We start from the raw sequence: 4,783 nt of genomic DNA, 5'->3' as shown, positions 1-4,783 counted from the left end.
AATCATCAAATCATCGTCCCTGTCTGACCTGTAACTTGGCCTTCCCCTGCTTGTCTCCATGGAGATATTATTAGTTTAATGCTATACTGTGGGACATTCTAAGCAAAGCAGTAACATTTTCACTGAGACAAGCAGGTGAGGGACCCCCCACCAGAAAAGTTGCCCAGTGCACCTTTAAGTGAAAGTGAATTGATTAGAAAAATCAAACTAAAATGAAAAGTCAGAGTCTGTTTACAAAATAAACTAAAAATAAGAGAAATCTAACAGTTTAATCTGTGAGATTGTTTGTGTGAAAAATAACTCTTATCTTCAGTTCATTAGCTCCTCGTCTCGTTACTTTTGTCCTATTTGTTCCAGCACAACTTTCATCTGATTCAGTACACTGTCAGTTCCGATGTAACAGTGTGGGAACAGTTTCACGGGGCTGAGCTGTGTGAAAGAGTGAAGGAGAGTGTCATGGTCTAAGTCATAAAAACTCACTTCATGTTTGTCACAATCAAGAAGGACTCTGATCCTCCGAGGAGGTGGCACTAGTTTGAGATAATCTCTCTCTTTTTCAGTGATGGCTTTATAACTGTCATTAAAGAAACATAAACCCCATTCTTCCACTTCAGCCTTATCATCTCTACTCTCACCACCTTCATCACCTTCATCACCTTCATCACCTTCATCACCTTCACCTTCACCATCATCCTCATTTTCACTGTCGTAGTCATCTATATCAGACACTTCATCGGTGGTGCGAACTACAACTACCCATGCCTCACTGTCCCCCAGTTCTACAATCCAACTGTGAGAGCCTGAACTGTAACCATCAGAATCAACAACTGAGACACAATTGTTCATAACATCTTTTTTCAGTTTCAAACTGGCCACATCGCCTGACTTGAATTCATTGCCAACAGTGTTTGAATCCCGAGCAACAGCAAAGTAGTGCACCATTGTCTTCATGCTGCTCCAGATGTGGAAGGCCAAGTTGCCCAGATGTTTGGCCTGGTCTATCAAAGTTCCTGGGCCCAGCTGTGGTTCCTTCAGCAGGGGGCAGCGCTGCACTCTCTTCATTGCAGCCTTGTATTGGAGCAGGAAGGAGACGTCAGCGGCTCTCTGCTGCTCCTTTGTGGCTCTGATGGTTTCTGACAGAGCTTCTATCTCTCTGCTCACAGCCTCCATCTTCTTGTTCATCTTCTGAATCTTCTGCTCCTTTTCCTTCGTCAGAGCCTTCAGCCGGGCCTCCTCTTCCTCCTCCAGAAACTGGCTTTGTTTGAGAGAATCCTGCATTTCAGTCATTTTTTACTGTGTTTGTCAAGATCCTTTTCACATAATATATTGTATATGTTTATATTTTTGTCTGTGTAAAATGTAAAAGAAAAATCATAATAACACACAGATACATTTGTGCTATACCTTTTATTATTCATCATTACTATTTTAAAACCCAAAACATGATCAACAATACAGTTAGAATTCATTCAATACATTTTAAAAGTGTTTTTTTCGAAGTCCCGCCTCTAAGAATTTAAAATACATGATCAAATATAATCTTATAAGACAAACAGCAATATAAATGTGGATAAACAATGAACCAGCGGACATTCTGACCTACTGGTCTGAAATTATACAAACATCTGTTAACTTTATTTCACTTACATTCATTTCATTAACAAATAGTTTAATTGTTCAGTAGATAATACATGATCTAATATCATCTCATTATACAAGTACATGATCATTATGGGTATGAAAACAAAGAACATGGACAGTTCAATTTGGTCCAAATCTGTATTTCTAAGTCAATAAAATCATCAAATCAGTCCCCGTCTGACCTGTAACTTGGCCTTTCCCCTGCTTGTCTCCATGGAGATATTAATTAGTTTAATTGCTATACCCTGGGACATTCTAAGCAAAGCAGTAACATTTTCACTGAGACAAGCAGGTGAGGGACCCCCCACCAGAAAAGTTGCCCAGTGCACCTTTAAGTGAAAGTGAATTGATTAGAAAAATCAAACTAAAATGAAAAGTCAGAGTCTGTTTACAAAATAAACTAAAAATAAGAGAAATCTAACAGTTTAATCTGTGAGATTGTTTGTGTGAAAAATAACTCTTATCTTCAGTTCATTAGCTCCTCGTCTCGTTACTTTTGTCCTAATTATTCCAGCACAACTTTCATCTGATTCAGTACACTGTCAGTTCCGATGTAACAGTGTGGGAACAGTTTCTCGGAGCTGATCTGTGTGAAAGAGTGAAGGAGAGCGTCAGTGTCTAAGTCATAAAAACTCACTTCATGTTTGTCACAATCAAGAAGGACTCTGATCCTTCGAGGAGGTGGCACTAGTTTGAGATTAATCTCTCTCTTTCGTCATTGTTGTATGCTTTATACTGTCATTAAAAACATAAACCCCATTCCATCATCACATCTTCTCCACTCTATCACCACTTGATCACCTTCATCACCTTCATCATTGGCCTTCATTCTCACCTGTCCGTCGTCACTGTCGTAGTCATCTATATCAGACATTACATCGGTGGTGCGAACTACAACTACCCAGTGTCACTGTCCCCAGTTCTACAATCCAACTGTGAGAGCCTGAACTGTAACCATCAGAATCAACAACTGAGACACAATTGTTCATAACATCATTTTTCAGTTTCAAACTGGCCACATCGCCTGACTTGAATTCATTGCCAACAGTGTTTAGATCCAGAATAACAGGAGAATAGTGCACCATCGTCTTCATGCTGCTCCAGATGTGGAAGGACAGGTTGCCCAGATGTTTGGACTGGTCTATCAGAGCTACTGGGCCCAGCTGCGGTTCCTCCAGCAGGGGGCAGCGCTGCACTCTCTCCACTGCAGCCTTGTATTGGAGCAGGAAGGAGACGTCTGCGGCTCTCAGCTGCTCCTCTGTGGCTCTGATGGTTTCTGACAGAGCTTCTATCTCTCTGCTCACAGCCACCATCTTGTCCTTCATCTTCTGAATCTTCTGCTCCTCTTCCTCCCTCAGAGCCTTCAGCCGGGCCTCCTCTTCCTCCTCCAGAAACTGGTGCATCTTCTTAAACTCATCACAGATCTGCTTCTTTGTGCATCCTGAGCCTGATCCTTTATACGCTCTGTAATGGCCAAAAGATTGTTTTGAACGTCCTTAGTCTTCTCTAGGTGTTCCTTCAGAGGCAGCTTTAGGGACTGGTCCAGCTCCTGTCTGAGCTCCTGTGCTGTTTCTACTATGGGCCTAAAGCGGTGGTCTTCATGAACTTTAGAGTCTCGGCACACCAGGCAGGCAGGCTGCTGGTCAGTCAGACAGAAAGAGCCGAAGTTTCTCTGAGTGCAGTGGACACACATGTTCTTCTGGAGCCTTGTTCTCTCCCTGCTGTACATAGGCCTCACACAGGTTCCTCAAAGCCAGGTTCTGTGGAGGATCGCTCCTGGAGGATCTTCTCTTACAAACAGGACACTCCTTTGTGGGCTTCTCTCTCCACCAGCTCTTCAGACAGAGCTCACAGACGCTGTGGCTGCAGGACAAAAGCACAGGCCTCTTATAGATCTCCTGACAGATCGGACAGGACAGCTCCTCCTCTGATCGTGAAGACATTGTGAACGTCAAACCTGAAGCACACACATAATAACACACTTATTGTTCTGTCTCATGCACTCGTGTGCTGGAGCTGCAGCGTCAAAGTTAAACTTACCTCAGCTGATGGCAGAGAGAGAAGTCTGTGCTGTTTTGGCTCCCAGTGGAAAACTAAAGAGAAAGTAAAATGAAGGTTTATGTTTACACTGATATGACTTGGTTTAGTGGAGTTTGGACTTAATAAGTTATGAATGAACTCATAATAAAATATAATAAATATTTCTTCAAAAGTACATAGAGAAGACAATATTGCACTGTTTACTGGTCACTGTTTCCTACAAAAGATGTAAAAATAAGTAAACAGACATCAAAACAATACGTAAACAATGTAATTTTTTCATTTCTATATTTTTGGTCTTTTTTGTACATTTCATGAATTTGAGACCTCTATAATTTTATTTTAACTATTCACCAATTCATAATGAGTTTTTTTGTTTGTTTGTTTGTTTTCCACCTTCTGCCCATGAAAATTTCTTTAAACTGATAAAACATCTGAATCTCAAAAAAGTAGAACAAGCAGAAATTTCAAATAACTTTCATCAGGTTAAAAAAAACTGTAAGTATGAAATGTTCCTCTCCTCATGATCCGGATGTGTGTTAGATTTGCAACAATGTACTCGAGTTTCCAGTGCAAAGCCCTTTTCAGACTGACCAAATGTTAACCCTATGTAAAGGCACGTTGGCGTGTGAATGAAGTTCTGCGGCGCGAATGGCGCAAATTGGGCAGCGCAAATCGCATGTTTTGACCAGCGCGAATAGGCAAAATGAGCTGTGCGAATTTATGAAACTGGCGTTGATGCGCGAATTCCCAAAAGGGAGGGGCTCACGAAATTTGCCAAAGTTGAACATTTTTAACTTTCTGTGAATATTTGCATCACGTCAACCAATCAGGGGCCATGTTCTGACAGTGACGTATAAACTGAGACAGACGTGACCTTTGATTCAACATGGAGGAGACGCTCACTGTTCCCGTGGGAAACAAGGTGATATCATACGACACCAGCACGAGCCAGAACAGAGACGGAGTAAGCTCCACAGAGCAGGACCTACACCAGACTCTGTCCCCCTCTCCTTTATTCTGAACTGGGTCTCAGTCTCTGTCTGGTCAGCTATGCTGGACTTTTGAGCCACATACAGACTGAACCAGGACTGAACCAGGT

The 4,783-nt window shown here is 41.9% G+C and overlaps 1 pseudogene; it reads right to left on the bottom strand.

The window, feature by feature from the left end:
• Positions 1-333: 333 nt before the first annotated feature.
• LOC110174843 (E3 ubiquitin-protein ligase TRIM35-like) lies at positions 334-3,710 on the bottom strand (annotated as a pseudogene).
• Positions 3,711-4,783: the final 1,073 nt, after the last annotated feature.

The sequence above is a fragment of the Boleophthalmus pectinirostris genome, unplaced genomic scaffold, assembly GCF_026225935.1.
Source record: "Boleophthalmus pectinirostris isolate CB_2022bp ecotype Guang Dong unplaced genomic scaffold, ASM2622593v1 HiC_scaffold_3, whole genome shotgun sequence".
NCBI classification, from domain to species: domain Eukaryota; kingdom Metazoa; phylum Chordata; class Actinopteri; order Gobiiformes; family Gobiidae; genus Boleophthalmus; species Boleophthalmus pectinirostris.
The sequence above is the reverse complement of the archived record's forward strand: the minus strand, read 5'-3'. Positions and strand labels throughout refer to the sequence as shown.